This window comes from Vulpes lagopus, chromosome 7 (genome assembly GCF_018345385.1).
Source record: "Vulpes lagopus strain Blue_001 chromosome 7, ASM1834538v1, whole genome shotgun sequence".
Taxonomy (NCBI): domain Eukaryota; kingdom Metazoa; phylum Chordata; class Mammalia; order Carnivora; family Canidae; genus Vulpes; species Vulpes lagopus.
Window position 1 is genome coordinate 8,604,478 of NC_054830.1, and position 19,323 is coordinate 8,623,800.

General features: G+C 42.9%; 1 non-coding gene across 1 annotated transcript; it reads right to left on the bottom strand.

Moving 5' to 3' along the window:
* Nucleotides 1-281: 281 nt before the first annotated feature.
* Nucleotides 282-442, bottom strand: LOC121496391. The gene has a single exon (XR_005989211.1). It is a non-coding gene; the product is annotated as a U1 spliceosomal RNA (small nuclear RNA).
* Between the last annotated feature and the right edge of the window lie 18,881 nt (nt 443-19,323).

The window sequence follows — 19,323 nt, forward strand, 5'->3', positions numbered from 1 at the left end:
ATCCCAGCTCTCCAAGAAAACGGGTGCCACATTACATTAGTGACATCGTCCTCTGACAATATTCAGGACACACAGTCACTGAGAAGAGATGACAAAAAGCTATGAGACCTTGCCACATGTGTGTAATTGAGGCTCTGACAATTTGTTATATTTCTGGAAATGACTTGCTAATCTGAGGCACCCTGCTCCTTCCAGGGTGCCATGAAGAAATACCTGACGTTCTCACCAGCACCTACAACATCTACTGATTTATTTTGCTATTTCTTGTTTATAATTTTTTTTAGGGGAAAGCACGAATGCCCCCACTACCACAAATTATATAGTCTAGTTTCCTACATTTGGGGAAATCACGGGGGCCAGCACATCCGGAGTGCAATGAATCAGCCTTGCCCTGGGAAAACCACCTTCATAATCGTAGGTGTCTCCCCTCCCAGGTTTACAATTTTTTTTTAACCCATTTATGTTGTTACTTGCACATGGGCCCAGCATGACTCAACACTCTTACCACAAAATGCTGGAGATTTTTCAAACTGCCAAGCAACTGGCACCCAGGGTAGCACCCACAGAGACTCTTCTAAGGAGGCTTCACTTACTTCCTCGCTAGTCTCCTGGAGTCATCCAAGATGGTCTTAAGAGGTCCATTGTCTTCTGGTGTAAAAATATGCCCTTAGGCCCTTTACTATAAGTCATTAACAGAGTAATACCTCCACTTAGCAAGAGCTATTTACTTTGTGGATAGCTCCCTGTGACCACCTATCCCACCTTCCTTTTTGCCTTGGGCCCTGGAAACTGGACCTTAGAGGCTCAGCTCACTACCCAGACTCTCCCTGAGACGTGATGGAGCCAAACCTTCGACCTCTGGGATAGCCATCTGCAGGAGGGAGTGCCCTGCCCTTCTGCAAACTCTTGTCTGACACCAAGGTGCTGGAGGAGGTCTCCTCTTTCCCAGACTTCTGGGCTTCCTGGGTAGCTCCTTAGGAGTACCTGAGTGAAAAACAATGGGACTTAGTGGAAGGGGAGGTGGGTGGGGGGTTGGGGTGACTGGGTGATGGGCACTGAGGGGGGCACTTGGCGGGATGAACACTGGGTGTTATGCTATATGTTGGCAAATTGAACTCCAATAAAAAAAATTTAAAAAGAAAAAAAAAAAAAGAAAAGGAAGTGCCCGCCCTATCTGCATAGCACATACCCTATTCCAGGCACTTCCCGAGTACTAGTGCGTTTAAGGGGAGCACAAGCCCCCCCCCCAAAAAAAAAGAAAAACAAAAACAATAGGAGTTCATAGCCTTTGAGACAATATCACCACGTTCGTACATCATGGAGCTCAGGCCCATCTGTTGCTTTTCTTTTTCTTTTTTTTTTTTTTAAAGATTTTATTTATTTATTCTTGAGAGACACACAGAGAGAGAGAGAGAGGCAGAGACATAGGCAGAGGCAGAAGCAGGCTCCACGCAGGGAGCCCAACACGGGACTCGATCCTGGGTCTCCAGGATCAGGCCCTGGGCTGAAGGCAGTACTAAACCGCCGAGCCACCCCGGGCTGCCCTTTCATTTCTTAATTAGGATATCCCTGATGGGGCAGACCAAGTGGCTCGGCAGTTTAGCACCACCTTCAGCCCAGGGTGTGATCCTGGAGACCTGGGATCTGGTCCTGTGTGGGGCTCCCTGCAGGGAGCCTGCATCTCCCTCTGCCTGTGTCTCTGCCTCTGTGTGTGTGTGTGTGTGTCTCATGAATAAATAAATAAAATCTTCAAAAAAAAAAAAAGGATATCTCTGACGAAGGACTGGACCCAGGGGTCATCACACTTGGCCACACATTAAGATGTTCTCTTAGTATGTACTAATGATGGATAGTTGGAACAGGCAGGCAGGGACAGGATGCGCCAACCCCCCAAGAGGAAATCACCTTTTTAAAAAAAGATTTGATTTATTTATTCATGAGAGACAGAGAGGGGGGGGGGGCAGAGACATAAGCAGAGGGAGGAGAAGCTCCATGCAAGGAGCCCGATGCAGGACTCGACCCCAGAACTCCGGGATCATGCCCTGAGCCAAAGGCAGACACTCCACTACTGAGCCACTCAGGCGTCCCAACCTTTTTTTTTTTTTTTTTTTTTTTATTTATGATAGTCACAGAGAGAGAGAGAGAGGCAGAGGCAGAGGCGGAGGGAGAAGCAGGCTCCATGCACCGGGAGCCTGATGTGGGATTCGATCCTGGGTCTCCAGGATCGCGCCCTGGGCCAAAGGCAGGCGCCAAACCGCTGCGCCACCCAGGGATCCCTTTTTTTTTTTTTTTCTTTAAGACCTTATTTATTTACTTGACACAGAGAAAGAGAGAACAAAAGCAAGGGGAGCGGCAGGCAGAGGGAGAGGGAGAAGCAGGATCCCTATTGAGCAGGGAGCCCCAACACAGGGCTCAATCCCAGGGTCCTGAGATCATGACCTGAGCCAAAGGCAGACGCTTAACTAACTGAGCCACCCAGGCAACCCCAACTTCATTTCTTTTTAAAGAGCAGTTAGGTCTTCAGAAAACTTGATCAGAAAGTGCAGAGACTTCCCACATAACCCCTCTGCCTGGACACCATCTATTACATATATATAAAATTTTTAATTTTTATTTTTTAAGTAAGTTCTACATCCAACATGGGGCTTAAACTCATGACCGCAAGATCAAGAGTCATATCCTCTACTGACTGAGCCAGCCAGGCACCCTCATTTATCCTATATATCTTGTGTTACTATGGTACATTTGCTACTTTGAAGAGCCAACTTTGAGGTATGAAAGTGCATAGTTTGCATTAGGGTTGACTCTATGTCACACTATCTCTGGGCTTTGGATAATGTAAAATGGCATGTCTCCATCATTTCTGTATCACAGAATACTTTCACTGTCCTACAAATCTCTTGTGCTCTGCTAGTCATTCATTCATCCCTCCTGCCTGCCCCCAAATTCCTGGCAACCAAAGATCTTTTTGGTGTCTTATATTTTTAGCTTCCCCACAGTGCCAGCTTGGAATCATATAGTATGTAGCCTTGTCATATTGGCTTTTTTAACTTAGCAATAATTTTCAGGTTATTCCATGTCTTTGTGGCTTGATAACCTAATTTCTTTTCATTACTGAACAATATTTCATCCTATAAATGAACCAGTGATGGTTTATCCCTTTGCCTATTAAAAAATATCTTGGATTCTCTCCTTTTCTCCCCGCCATCATGGTGTGGGCAGTTGACTGTTCTTCACCCATGTCTTCTCACAAGACTTCCAGGATCAATTGATTCGTGGCCAAGAAACAAAAGCAGAATCTTCTATTCCCCAGCAGATTCAGATAAAGCCTAGTAATAAAATGAGGCACAACTCCAAAAGGAGGCACTGGAGAAGAACCCAGCTGGGTCTGTAAGAGAACTCATGTAAGATGGCACACATATTTATTCAACATGAAAGTCACGTGCTCGTATCACTCTGTAAACATCCTTACTACTGGAACAGTAGACATATTTTGTTGGGGGAAATGATTTTTCTCTGTTACTATGTTTCTGTACCAGTAGGTTGGTTCAGTAATAAACATGTGAGACCTTTTGTTTGAAAAAATACATATATTGGTTACATCTAAATATAAAAAATAAAAAATACAATTTGAGGAAAAAATACTTAGCCTTTGAGACAATATCACTTTTGAACTTTTACAAAGGTATAATATTGATTTAAAATGTATAATGATTAAATGGAGACTACTGCAAGTTGCCATGAAAATTCAACTGGACATGTCCCCATAGGAAATAAGAAACATAATATTTCTTAGCATACAAAGGCATGGAAAACATATTTCTAAGAAAAAAGTATGGAAATATTCATTAGAGAAAAGCATGCACATACTTTTAATCACATAGAATCCAACTTAATTGAAAACATACTGGAGGAATTATACATAAGTAACACGTTATGAGGAAGGTATCAATTTTCACAGGGAAGGACTAGGTCACAACAGTCACTACACAGTGCAGAAGAAGAAAAAACACCCACATAGTTCTTTCGGACTGCACCATGTAGCTCTCATAGTGGAATCAGTAACACACAGTCACCAGGGGTATTAACAGAACAAGGTGTTTACTATATAAATTAGACCTTATCTAAATACAATCTAGAGAAAGGAGTAGTGCTTAGACCCTCAATCACGACTGTATAAATCTGTTTCCTGGTGGATGCATGACTTGCAGGAAATCCAAACTGTGCTAGATCTTCAAAGTTGAACTGTGGAAACAACTGTAGATCCCAATGCTCAGGTCAAATGGAAGTCTAGCAGGCAGTGGTTGGTTTGGAGTATATGCTTGATTGACAGCATAAAGAATAAGTCTCCCTCTGCCTATGTCTCTACCTCTTCTGTGTGTCTCTCATGAATAAATAGAATATTTTAAAAAAAGAAAAAAATTAAAAATTAAAAAAAAGTAAAAATAAATGGAAAATATCTTTAAAAAGTATGTGGTAACTGTTATGAAACCAGGTTCTTCAAGCCAATGAAATGTAGTGTTTTATTAAGAAAGAAAATTGGAATTTATATATATATGTAAATATAAAAATGTAAAATCTTTTTAAAATTTTGCAATAAATGAAAGCTTTCCTACAGTGTTTACATTCATAGGGTCTCTGTCCAGTGAGCATCCTTTCATGCATTTGAATGGATTGACAATGGCTGAAGGGCAGTCACCCAGGCTGCCCTGATAAAAAATTTTCAATGAAAGTATTCTAAGAATCTGCAAATTTGAAGCTGGGCTGATTTGTTTTATTTGCTTATTTTAAAATATCATGAACTCTCTAGATTCTCTCCTGGACCTTGCTTTCTCATGTAAGTAGGACTCACCTCAGATTTGTCCCAGTATTTTCATCCTGACCTTCATTGTCATTTTTCTCCTAAAATGAACAATAGCCTTCTTCAGCATAAATTATAAAAATCTGTGGGATGCCTGGGTGGCTCAGCGATTGAGCGTCTACCTTTGGCTCAGGGTGTGATCCCGGAGTCCTGGGATCGAGTCCCACATTGGGCTCCCTGCCAGAGTCTGCTTCTCCCTCTGCCTATGTCTCTGTATCTCTCGTGAATAAATAAACAAAATCTTAAAAAAAATAAATTATAAAAATTTGTTTATTTACTTAAAAAGGGTGGGGGGAGAAGCAGAGGGAGAGAGAAAATCATAAGCAGGCTCCATGCCCAGCACAGAGACAACCCTGAGATCATGACCTGGGCCAAAATCTCATATAAATTATAATAAATATAATAATTAAATATATTTAATATTTAATATCTAATCACTAAATTATAACTTAATAAATTATAAAAAATTATTTAAAATTATTAGATTCTAAGTCCAAGAATAGCTATGATCATATGCCTTGTTTATTTGCCAACATATTCCCTTTCCACATTTCACTTCTTGGAATAGCATAGATGAGCAACTCACACTGGTTCTTGAATGGACTCATAAGCAAGTAGGAATGCCATCACCCCTACCTATTTTTTTTTTTTTTTTTACCGTCAGTCTTTTTTTTAATTATTATTATTATTTATTTTTGATAGTCATACAGAGAGAGAGAGAGAGGCAGAGACACAGGCAGAGGGAGAAGCAGGCTCCATGCACCGGGAGCCCGACGTGGGATTCGATCCCGGGTCTCCAGGATCGCGCCCTGGGCCAAAGGCAGGCGCCAAACCGCTGCGCCACCCAGGGATCCCACCCCTACCTATTTTTTTAAAAAGATTTTATTTGTTTATTCATGAGAGACAGAGAGAGAGAGAGGCAGAGACATAAGCAGAGAGAGAAGCAGACTCCATGCAGGGGCCCGATGTGGGATTCCCTGGGACTCCAGGATCACGCCTTGAGCCAAAGGCAAGCACTCAACCACTGAGCCACCCAGGTGTCCCCACCCTTACCTATTGAGGCCAGGTTCCTGAAGTTTTCCTGCATCACATCTCTGTAGTTTCTTCTGGGACAAATTCAAAAGAGCCTACCCCTGCTACATTTTTATTGTGATCCCTTCAAGTCTTCATTGGTCTTTACTGTCAGGTACAGAACAACTTGGATAAATGATATTCCAATAAAATTGATATTTCCATTTTAAGCACATCAAAACCTTGTAAGAAAGTCTTCAGTCTCCTCCTTTATTTTTTTTTTTAATATTCCACTTATTTATCCATGAGAGATAGACAGAGAGAGAAAGAGAGAGAGGCAAAGACACAGGCAGAGGGAGAAGCAGGCTCCATACAGGGAGTCCAACGTGGGACTCGATCCCAGGCCTCCAGGATCAGGCCCTGCACCGAAGGCAGTGCTAAACCGCTGAGCCACCCGGGCTGCCCTCAATCTCCTCCTTTAATACCACCATATCATAAAGCACTTAATGAAGCACAGCACCACATATTATTTAAGTTTTTTAAAATTATTTTATTTATGTATTTGAGAGAGACTGCAAGAGAGAGCATGAGTGGTAGAAGAGCAGAGGGAGAAGCAGGCTCCCTGCTGAACAGCGCGTTCCACTTGGGGCTGGACCCCAGGACCTGGGGATCATGAGCTGAAGGCAGGCGCTTAACCAACTGAGCCATGCAGGTGCCCCTGATTGGAGTTTAATGAATAAAAGCACAGTGAAGGGCTGGAAGCTTTTTCTTCTAGTCCCATTCTCAAACATGAGAAACCAGGAGGCCTGTGGAAATCTAACTTGTAACAAGGTCCAGCTGGCCAGATTGTCCCGAAGTCCTCCAGGTCATTAGTAGTCAGATCCAACTAGCTAAATGAACACATTCCTCCACATTGTGGAGGAGTAAATTATAATTTTTTCATGTAATATTTATCATGCTGTTTTACCTTCTTTTCCCTGTCTCATTTCACGAGGCTAGGGAGTTATTCAGAGTTAGAGCTCAGACATGAGGAAGAACACCATCATAACAACCTAGACATCTACAATACCCCTATACTCGTGAGCCTCAGGGTATAATGAGATAAGACTGGGATAAGATCACAGAAATGGTCTTTCAAGCAGGTTCATAACACTGTAACCTGGGTCTTGATGACCTTGCTGAACAAGTAAAGACTTGGAATTTGCAAGGGCATTCACTGAAATTCACAGTCCTTTGATGCTGAATTTGCACATGATTACAAAACACAAAGATTTCAACAGTGCTTTTCTCAAAAAAATATAAAATCCCCTTATTGTAATTTTAGCAACAGCTGATACTTGTACTTGACCACCCCTCTATAGAGGCTGTCCTCCCAGCCACTCTCATTTTGAGAGCTCCCATGTGGAGCACAGCAGCAGAACAACCATCCCAAGCATAGGAATCCCCCAGAGGCATAATTCTCTTAAATGCTGGTTCCTGCAAGAGATAAATAGCCCATGGATGTTCTATGGCAGGGAACAGAGAAAAGGCTCCTACTCAGCAATTTTGATGCTAGAGATGATGTATTCAGTAGAGCAAAAAGCAGAATAGTAATTCTTCTCTTGTGAGTTCAAAGAGTAAAGTCAGCTGCCTGGGTCCGCCCCAATTACTTTTTCTACAACTCTGTAGCATCCACCGTAACAAAGTTCTACACCTTACTCTGCCGATAGAAGTCAACATCAGGAGGTCCTTAGAAACGCTTCCTCACAAAACTTGTATGTCCCTGGTATCTGGGAACTGGGATTTGGGGAGTGACCCAACACCTCAGAGATAGGAGTGCCTTGAAATCTTTATGAAAACTATTTGGGAGATACCAAACTCCTGTTTTCTCCTTTAGGGTCAGTAGCTTTGTTACACGTTGGGCACACGGTGCCAGTAAGCCCACAGGATCAGCCCCCAGAAAAAATTCTGAGCCCCGAGTCTCTACTGAGCTCTCTGGTAGACAACAATTCCCAGGTGTGCTCACAATTTCTTACTTGGAGAACAGAGCCCATCCTGTGTTAGATAACATTTGGGATCTTGTTCCTGGTTTCTTCCACACCAAATTTGATTCAGTACTAAACAAGACTAATAAAGGCTATTTAATGACATGCATGAGAAAAAATAGAAATTGTTATCGGAAAATGTCAATCAAAGCAGAATCAAATAAGTGAAAAGATTGCATGTAGTCTAAGAATGAAGTGTCACCCAGATGTCATCTCTTGCAAATGGTATCTTTGTAAAATTCCATAAATCCCCACAAAGAGTCTTTAGGTTTTCCTCCAGACCTAATATGAGGAATGAATTCTGACAAGTGGACAAAGTCTTCAGAAGAACAAGGTGGTGGTCTACCTAACATACACCAAGGATTGTTAACCTATGGTATTCCAGATAACACAGCAGAGGGAAAAACAGACCAAGGTAAAGGAAGTGTCTTCCATGGGCTGGCATTAAATACGGAAATTTGGTCAAGGACAGAGCAGGCATTTTAGGGCAATGGCACATACCATGAACACCTTAACACATGGGGCAGAGACAAAATGATATCTATTTGGAAAAATGTGTTATATTCCCTTCTATTCTATGGGAAATACCCAATCCATTGTAGATTTATTATTTTTTTAAAATTTATTTATTCATGATAGAGAGGCAGAGACACAGGAGGAGGGAGAAGCAGGCTCCATGCGGGAAGCCCAACGTGGGACTTGATCCTAGGAATCCAGGATCGTGCCCTGGGCCAAAGGCAGGCGCTAAACCGCTGAGCCACCCAGGGTTCCCCTCCATTGTAGATTTAAATATGAAAGATAAAACGAAGACACTTGTAGAAGTCACTGGTAAAAGTTTGATACAAGAATAGAGAAAGCATTGTCTTGTAAGCAAAAATATGCTATAAGGCCACAGACTGACAAATACAAAACATTAAAATTAAGATAGCTAAAAGATGGGGCACTGGGGTGGCTCAGTGGTTGAGCGTCTGCCTTTGGCTCAGGTCATGATCCCGGGGTCCTGGGATCGAGTCCTGCATTGGGCTCCCCATAGGGAGCCTGCTTCTCCCTCTGCCTGTGTCTCTGCCTCTCTCCCTCTGTGTCTCATGAATAAATTTTAAAAAATCTTTTTTTAGGGGATCCCTGGGTGGCTCGGCGGTTTGGCACCTGTCTTCGGCCCAGAGCATGATCCTGGAGACCTGGGATTGAGTTCCACATCGGGTTCCCTGCATGGAGCCTGCTTCTCCCTCTGCCTGTGTGTCTCTCTCTCTCTTTCTCTCTCACTCTCTGTCTCTCTCTCTCTCTGTCTCTCATGAATAAATAAATAAAATCTTTTAAAAAATTTTTTAAAAATGATAGCAAAAAGATAAACAAAAAGGAAAAGAAAAATATCAGCAAATTAACCCAGGAAAAGGGTTAATTTGAAGGGTGAAAAGAAACACACCACTTAAAATGCGAAGGGGCACTTGGGTGGTTTAGTGGTTGAGCATCTGCCTTTGGCTCATCTAGGGGTCCTGGGATGGAGTCTTGCATCAGGCTCCCCATAGGGAGTCTGCATCTCCCTCTGCCTATGTCTCTGCCTTTCTCTGTGTCTCTCATGAACAAATAAATAAATAATCTTTAAAAAAATAAAACAAAATTGGGAAAATCAGCAAAACATATCTAACAGAAGATGAAAGATCATATCTGCAAGAACGTTCATCACCTTGGTAATGAGGTAACAGGCCAATAAAATGCCCAGTAGATCCCATATCAGAGTGACTAGGATGCCAGTGCCTTACCCGTTAGGTAACTGGGACAGCTCTATTTCAGTGGTTAGAACAAAAATTAGTCAACTTAATAATCCCAAGTGCTAAAGACCACTGTGAACAATTCAGAAAGTTATGCGAGAATAGTTGAGGATTGAGTGATACAATCCAGTTATTTCCTATAATATGACCTGATCACTATCTACAGCCCAGAAATTTTTCAACAATGTCTGATGGGGAGAACAAGGCAAGAGAAACGTAGCTGAAATTAAGTCTCCTTACAACATGCAGCCCACTGATAAATCCCTGAGACATATAGGGCGTAACACTCCTATAACTCCCTCAGGATTTTCTTTTCTTTTTTTTCTTAAAAGGTTTATTACTTTTGAAAGTGGGAGAGGGGGATCCCTGGGTGGCACAGCAGTTTGGCGCCTGCCTTTGGCCCAGGGCGCAATCCTGGACACCCGGGATCGAATCCCACGTCGGGCTCCCGGTGCATGGAGCCTGCTTCTCCCTCTGCCTATGTCTCTGCCTCTCTCTCTCTCTCTCTCTCTCTCTCTCTCTCTGTGACTATCATAAATAAATAAAAATTTAAAAAAAAATTGAAAGTGGGAGAGGGGCAGAGGGAAACACGGAGCTCAATGTGAGGCTCAATCTCACAACCCTGAGATCACAACCTGAGCCAAAATCAAGAGTTGGGGGGATCCCTGGGTGGCTCAGTGGTTTGGTGCCTACCTTTGGCCCAGGGTGATCCTGGAGTCCCTGGATCGAGTCCCACATTGGGCTCCCGGCATGGAGCCTGCTTCTCCCTCCTCCTGTGTCTCTGCCTCTCTCTCTCTATGTCTATCATAAAATAAAATTTAAAACTCTTTGAAAAAAAAAAACAAAATCAAGAATTGGATGCTTAACCAACTGAGCCAGCCAGGTGGCCCTAAGAATTTTCTTTAATGTTTTATCAATGTAGATTTGCTCTGGTTAGTGTCAGTTGACTCTGATAACCGCAACCCCTCAGGATATGATACCAATCATCTTTCAACATATGGCCCACTGACACATATCTCAAGGGTCTCATGACTAATGCTTCACTAGAAAGAATAACCTTATCTTAACAATAGCTACCCTCCAAAGTGCTAGCGACCCTGCTTTCGGCATACAAAAATTCCTTAGAGACTTATGTTACCCCTAACCCCCACTACCTAAGAAGTGTGTAATCAGTTACTCCTCACAATCCCTCAGCAGCTCTTTCTTCCCACAGGTCCTGTCCCTGTGCTTTCAGAAATGCATCTTTTTTGCACCAAAAACATCTCAAGAATTCATTCTTGCCCGTTTGCTCAGCAGCCCCTACATCAATGTTCCAGAATTTTTTTGTGCATTTGTACTTAGAGATTCATACAAGGATGAGTCAAAACATCTGGAGGACTTATCAATAGAAAAATAAAGCAAAAAGGATTGCAAAATAAGCAACAGGTTATCCATTCTATGACTGTTATGGTCAGTGCATGTGCAGGTGAACCCCCACCCGAGATTTGGTTCAGATGTCTCCACTGACAACACACACATGTCTAGAGGGTATGAAAGTGTTTCTTACCTCTATAATCCAAGTGTACAGAGAGGGCAGAGCAGGCCTTTCAAGCAGGGAGATCAAGGAAAGGAGACTGGCCTGGGTTTTTTCCTGGAGCTTGGGGGTGGGCTACGGTGAGAGTTGGGGCATAGGGGCAGGACAGTGGATTGAATCATTTGCCAAAACCAAAGGAAGGACCATCAGGGCTGTCTTATCCCCTTGTACAGATGAGAGGCACAAGGGGAAGAAAGAGAGATGAGGGTTTAAAGCTGTCAGCAGTCAAACATCAATAAAAGAAGGAGTCAAGACACTTCTAGTCTCTGGTTGGGCATGTAAGGAGCTTGGCAGCTGGCTTCCAGTCCTCAGAAGACAAGAGTCAAGAAACGTGAAATCAACAACTTTTCCAACACAGGGTAAAGCACTGTCTCCAAAATTAGAAAGAAAGGCCAAAGAGTAGCCATTTTAAAATATGTCCAAAATTTTCTGGCCTCAACACAATCTATTTCACAAGACTGTAACTGACTGGGATTTTCCCAGAGCCTAAATGACCTGGGAGGAAGGGATTAGCCATACTGAATCTGTCCTAGCCTTAGTCTTCTCTCAAAGGTGAAACACTTCAGAGGATGACAAGGTTTCCCATAGCCCCCCACCCCCATGACACCAAGTACATAGTGTCTGTCCCAGTGCCACTTCTCCAACTCTGTGTCACCAAACGGGTTTCCCACAGTTCAATTCAATTCTAACACTACCACCCAGAGTTCACGTCAGACTCCACAAGCGAAGAGCTCAGTCCCACATACTGGTCCCACCTCAGATGCCAGCCACAGATGGGGAGCCAGCCAGGCTGCTGACATTTCTGCTCAGCCATCTACACATTCAGATTCCCTCCATGTGCCATCACAGCTGGTAACTTACTGAAACAATTCTAAAAATTCAGCAAAGCCCTTTACTGAACTATACTGCATACTGTTTGCTCTACAGGATACAACTCAGAAACAGACAAAGGTAGTGACCCATAGATGAAAGTAAGGTGGTCATATGGGTGAGGGGAGTGGAAGTGTGTGTGTGTGTGTGGGGGGGGGTGATGCGGGGCTTGCCACCCTGCCAGCACCTGCATGTGTCTGCCAACCTAGAAATTCTCATGAATCCTGTCTTTCAGGGTTTTCATGGGGATTCACTAGCCATTGGTGATTAACTCAATCTCTAGTTCCTGTCCTCTTTCCAGAGGCTGGGAGCTGGGCCTGAACATTCCAAGCCTGTAGTTAAGGTTTGGTATTTCCAGTGTCCAACCTCATCCTGAAGCTATCTAAAAGCTGGTCAACACTTGCCATAAGAGAGATACAAATCAAAATCACAATGAGATATCACTTTACACCAGTAAGAATGGCTAAAATTAACAAGACAGGAAACAAGTGTTGGTGAGGATGGGGAGAAAGGGGAACTCTTTTGCCCTGTTGGGGGGAATGCAAGCTGGTGCAACCACTGTGGAAAATAGTATGGAGGTTCCTCGAGAAGTTAAAAAATAGAGCTACCCTATAACCCAGCAAATGCACTACTATTTACTCCAAAGATACATATGTAGTAAAATGATGGCACACCTGCACCCCAATTTTTATAGCGGCAATATCCATAATAGCTAATCTGTGGAAGGAGCCACGATATCCTTTGACAGATGAATGGGTAAAGATGTGGTATACAATGGAATATTACTCAGCCATCAAAAATGATGAATACATACCATTTACATTGATGTGGATGGAACTGGTGGGTATTATGCTGAGTGAAATAAGTCAGTCAGAGAAAGACAATTATCATATGGTTTCACTCATATGTGGAATATAAGAAATAGTGAAAGGGACCATAAGCAAAGGGGGAAAACTGAGTGGTGAAAAAATTAGAGAGGAAGATAAACCATGAGAAACTCCTAATTCTGGAAAACAAATAAATGTTTGTAGAAGGGAGGTGGGTGGGTGGGGGGTAAGGCAACTGGGTGATGGGCATTAAGGAGGGCACATGACAAGATGAGCACTGGGTGTTATGCTATATGCTGGCAAATTGAATTTAAATAAAAGCAAAACAAAACAAAAACTAGCCAATAGTTTCCTCATTAAAACAAAAAATAGGGATCCCTGGGTGGCGCAGCGGTTTGGCGCCTGCCTTTGGCCCAGGGCGCGATCCTGGAGACCCGGGATCGAATCCCATGTCGGGCTCCCGGTGCATGGAGCCTGCTTCTCCCTCTGCCTGTGTCTCTGCCTCTCTCTCTCTGTGTGACTATCATAAATAAATAAAAACTAAAAAAAAAAAAAAATAGGAGGGCAGCCGGTGGCTCAGCGGTTTAGCGCTGCCTTCAGCCCAGGGCGTGATCCTGGAGACCCGGGATCAAGTCCCACGTCAGGTTCCCTGCATGCTTCTCCCTTTGCCTGTGTCTCTGCCTCTCTCTCGGTCCTGTGTCTCTCATGAATAAATAAATAAAATCTTTTTTAAAAATAAAATTAAAAAATAAAATAAAATAAAACAAAACAAAAGATAGGGATGCCTGGGTGGCTCAGCGGTTAAGCGTCTGCCTTTGGCCCAGGGCGTGATCCCAGGGTCCTAGGATTGAGTCCTGCATCAGGTTCCCTGCAGGGAGCCTGCTTCTCCCTCTGTGTCCTGCCTCTCTCTCTGTGTCGTTCATGAATAAATAAGTAGAATCTTTAAGAAAAAAAAAAAAAAGATACTCCGTCACCCTTATCACTCATGCAATTCCAAGCACTTTAAGAGGTTTTTGCAAGGAATCGGGGACAAAGGCCAAATATCTTATTATATCTCAGAATGTCAAGCCTGCAGACATAGGCTCACTAAAAGATTGAGAGTAAACCACCGGAGTAGAGAATGCTTCCCCTCTGCCCATACCTGTCTCTATATCAAGTAGGCTCTTGTCTAATACAAGTGCGCTACTCTGGAAGAAATAGATGCTTTCCGGTAGCACAGAAATAATGCAAGCCTGTCCCCTCTCACCAATCCTAGTCAACTCTGTATTGGAAGTGTCTTAGCTAATGCATTAAGACAAGAACGTGTAAACAAACTAGCATGAACTTGCTCCTTGGTGAGTTATAGACAGAGACTACACCAGGGGGAGTTGTCACATAAAGGAAACTTTATTTGCAGCAAATAAGGAGACCACAGGGAATAATTTCCAAAGTCTTGGCTCCTGAGCAGGGTGAGCAGGTTCTTTTTATTTAAGGTTTAGGACAAATAGCTTTGTCATCACATGTAAAGGTGGGCATGCCTCAAACTTTTACAATGGCCAACTATGGTCAGCTATATCTAGAACGGAGACTTGGTAGGGTCACCAGTGCAACATAAGGCACCACAGGTCACACAGCATGAACTCCCCAGCATCTAATAGTGTTTGCCACTGTCAGGCAGCAGAGCAAGTGTGCAACCCAGAATAAGACAGATCCATGGAATGGTGGTCATGTGTGGACATGGTACTCACAGCATCAACTGTTTTGGCTATGTGCACAGGAGTGGTTCAGAAGTTGAGGGGTAGGGGCTCCTGGGTGGCACAGTCAGTTGAACCAACTCTTGATTTCAGGGTCCTGAGATAGAGCCATGTGTCCTTGCAGAGTCTGCTTGAGATTCTCTCTCCCTCTGCCCGCCCCACCCCCTTCTCTTTCTTTCTCAAATAAATCTTAAAAAGCGGGGGGGACTCCTGGGTGGCTTGGTGGTTGAGTGTCTGCCTTCTGCTCAGGTTGTGATCTGGGGTCCTGGGATCGAGTCCCACATCAGGCTCCCCACAGGGAGCCTGCTTCTCCTCATGCCTATGTCTCTGCCTATCTCTCTTGGTCTCTCATGAATACATAAATAAAATCTTAAAAAAAAAAGTTGAGGGATATAGCTATGTAGACCCCTCCCCCAACACACACAGACACCCAGACAGTAGGAAAAAGCTTAGGACTCACATACAGAGGTCTCAGAGCAGGGTGGGCAGCTCTAAAATGGTTTCAAAGAACAGAAAGGAGCCTGGCTGGGTATGGAGTTCACTAGGATTGGGGAGTGAGGCAGGGGCAAGAAATCTGCATACAGGTAGGAGTTTTTCTGGTTGGAGTCTCCTTCCTGCTCTAGAGGAGAGACCACCCAGGCTTTCTCATCAGCTCTGGGCGGATGCAGGTTCAGGTGCAGAGGGCTGGATGAAGCTTAAGCTGTCAGCATTCAAACATCCAAAAATGTAGCTTGACTGCTCATTACAAGGACAAACACTGGTAAGAAAAATACACATTCACAATTGCTTGTTGGATATAAAGAAACCTTACTAGGAGGCTCAAGAAATGATCCAATGTGTGTATTTGGGAGTGGCCGGAATAACAGTGCTGGAGGGAGCAGGAGAGGTTCAGAGTGATTTTCTTGAGTTAGACTTTCCCATCTTACAGATTTATTTAAAATAAATATAGGGGCGCATGAGTGGCTCAGTCGGTTGGAGTCAGCTCGACTCTTGGTTTCCACCAGGGTCAAGATCTCATGGGTCATGGGATCAAACCCCATGTTGGGGTCTGCTTGAAAGATTCTCTCCCTCTGCCCCTCCCCCACTCCTGCTCATGCTCTCTCATTCTCTCCCAAATAAGTGAATCTTTAAAAAAATAAGTAAAATACAGAAATTTATGTATATTTTACTATTTAACACTGTTGATTTAATTTTAACTTTTGCACATAAGAAACCATTCTAAGATCTCATTCCTTTAAACAATAATGGTTACAAAAGTGTAAACCACACAAAAGGAAAAATTTCAAAACTAACGAACAGGACATGGGGCATCTCCTGACTTTTGCAGACTTTCTCAATATAGTAAATTGTAAATAAATTACACTGAGTGCACCTACAATGTGATGCAAGATTCAAATCCTTTGTTTAGAAAAAGGCCCCCCTCAAACCACTTACAATCTCATAAGGCATATGTGCTGCAATCCCCCCTACCCTCCCATATGTACTTGCATCCCCACCTTATAGGGCTCTATTGCTTCTCTTAGTACAAAGGATACTTCTCAGGTAGGTGTGAGCCGGTAGGACACCGGCAGGGGAGACTCCTCAGGAAGAGCCAACTGGTTTCTTTCAAATACTTCCCTTTGTAGTCTTGGGGGCCAGGGGGCTCTTATTTCAGAGACACACTGATCTGGGGCCTCTGACCACCATTGTAATTGCTCAGGGCCACAAGAGGTATTTTAAATGACACAAAACCAGTAATGAAGAATCCAGCAAAATCACTAAACTCAGTGTCTACAGGGGAAGGAAGGAGGAAAGGAAATTAAGACATTTTTCTTGTTCAAGAAAATCCACAAGTTTTTTTTTTTTCTGTCAAACAGTAAAAATAGTAACTATTATTTCTACAGCAAGAAATTGTTTTATAGGGATCCCTGGGTGGCGCAGCGGTTTGGCGCCTGCCTTTGGCCCAGGGCGCGATCCTGGAGACCCGGGATTGAATCCCACGTCGGGCTCCCAGTGCATGGAGCCTGCTTCTCCCTCTGCCTATGTCTCTGCCTCTCTCTCTCTCTCTCTCTCTCTGTGTGTGTGTGTGTGTGTGTGTGTGTGTGACTATCATAAATAAATAAAAATTAAAAAAAAAGAAATTGTTTTATAAACAATTGATCACTAGTTCAAGTCTAAGCCCTGGAATTATATAGGAAATCACTCCACCCACATCTCAAAAAGATAACAGACCTTAAAATAGTACTACAACTTGCTCAGTAGAGGAAAATTGAGAAACTACAAATGTTAATACATGTGATGCAATACTGGAATATTTTATTTTTTCTGAAATACACTTCTTTCATCCATCTTTGGAAATATTTCATACAGTCTTTCAAGGTCTATTGGGTAAATACATTTTACATTTATTGCAATTTTTTAATTCATTTTTTTATTGGAGTTCAATTTGCCAACATATAGCATAACACCCAGTGCTCATCCCATCAAGTGCCCACCTCAGTGCCCGTCACCCAGTCACCCCCACCCCCTGCCCACCTCCCTTTCCACCACCCCTAGTTCGTTTCCCAGAGTTAGGAGTCTTCCATGTTCTGTCCCCCTTTATGATATTTCCCACTCATTTTTTCTCCTTTCCCCTTTATTCCCTTTCACTATTTTTTATATTCCCCAAATGAATGAGACCATATAATGTTTGTCCTTCTCCGATTGACTTATTTCACTCAGCATAATACCCTCCAGTTCCATCCAGGTCGAAGCAAATGGTGGGTATTTGTCGCTTCTAATGGCTGAGTAATATTCCATTGTATACATAGACCACATCTTCTTTATCCATTCATCTTTCGATGGACACCGAGGCTCCTTCCACAGTTTGGCTATTGTGGACATTGCTGCTATAAACGTTGGGGTGCAGGTGTCCCAGTGTTTCACGGCATCTGTATCATTGGGGTAAATCCCCAGCAGTACAATTGCTGGGTTGTAGGGCAGATCTATTTTTAACTCTTTGAGGAACCTCCACACAGTTTTCCAGAGTGGCTGCACTAGTTCACATTCCCACCAACAGTGCAAGAGGGTTCACCTTACTCCACATCCTCTCCAACATTTGTTATTTCCTGCCTTGTTAATTTTCCCCATTCTCACTGGTGTGAGGTGGTATCTCATTGTGGTTTTGATTTGTATTTCCCTGATGGCAAGTGATGCGGAGCATTTTCTCATGTGCTTTTTGGCCATGTCTATGTCTCCCTCTGTGAGATTTCTCTTCATGTCTTTTGCCCATTTCATGATTGGATTGTTTGTTTGTTTCTTTGCTGTTGAGTTTAACAAATTATCTTAAGCTTTGTGTGGAATCAGAAAAGATCCCAAATAGCCAGGGGAATTTTAAAAAAGAAAACCACAGCTGGGGGCATCACCTTGCCAGATTTCAGGTTGTACTACAAAGCTGTGGTCATCAAGACTGTGGTACTGGCACAAAAACAGACATATAGATCAATGGAACAGAATAGAGAATCCAGAAGTGGACCCTCAACTTTATAGTCAACTAATATTCGACCAAGGAGGAAAGACTATCCCCTGGAAAAAAGACAGTCTCTTTAATAAATGGTGCTGGGAAAATTGGACATCCACATGCAGAAGAATGAAACTAGACCACTCTCTTGCACCATACACAAAGATAAACTCAAAATGGATGAGAGATCTAAATGTGAGACAAGATTCCATCAAAATCCTAGAGGGGAACACAGGCAACACCCTTTTGGAACTCGGCCATAGTAACATCCTGCAAGATACATCCACGAAGGCAAGAGAAACAAAAGCAAAAATGAACTATTGGGACTTCATAAGTTAAGAAGTTTTTTGCACAGCAAAAGAAACAGTCAACAAAACTAAAAGACAACCTACAGAATGGGAGAAGATATTTGCAAATGACCTATCAGATAAAGGGCTAGAATCCAAGATCTATAAACATTTATTGCAATTTTTTTAGTGTGTTATTAACAAGAGAAACTATTCCATAACCCAGTGTTCGTGTGTCATAGCTCAGGAAACAGCGACAAACTTCAATGGAACGCAACCCAAAGAAATTCTTTATATTCCAAATTCACTTTGCACTCTGAAAGATACCAGCCTTCTTCATCTCCTCAAAATCTTTCATGGAATCATAATTTCTGTAGAAATCTGCATATGCCTTCTTTCTTGGTTCGGCCACAGCAAACTTATAGAAAGGAGCTGACAGGTTCCTGCAACACCCAGGGATACAGCGAAGGTTCCAACAATATGAAATCGCAGACGCTTGGCCAGAAGGCCTCGCATCTGAGGTTTCGTCAAAGCACTTGAAGTCATGATAGTTATTCTCCTTTTTTTTTTTTTAATAATTATTCTCCTTAACACCTATCCCAAACCCAACCTTTTTTTTTTTTCCAACCTTTTTTTAAAAATTAAGATCAATATAACGTTGTCCCTGGTGATTTATTCTTTGCTTTCTCTCATGTAAAATAACCACAAAAAATAAACTTTTTGAAATGACTTGTGAAAACAATAAACAATTAAAATACTGCGCTGTTTGAATTGCACCACGGAGGACAAACAGCTGATACTGATGCTCTGAACTGGACAGGGGAAGCTGGCGTCTGGGGACGCGGGGCGGGATCTGGAAACAAGCATTTATTGCCAGTCCCAGGAAAGGA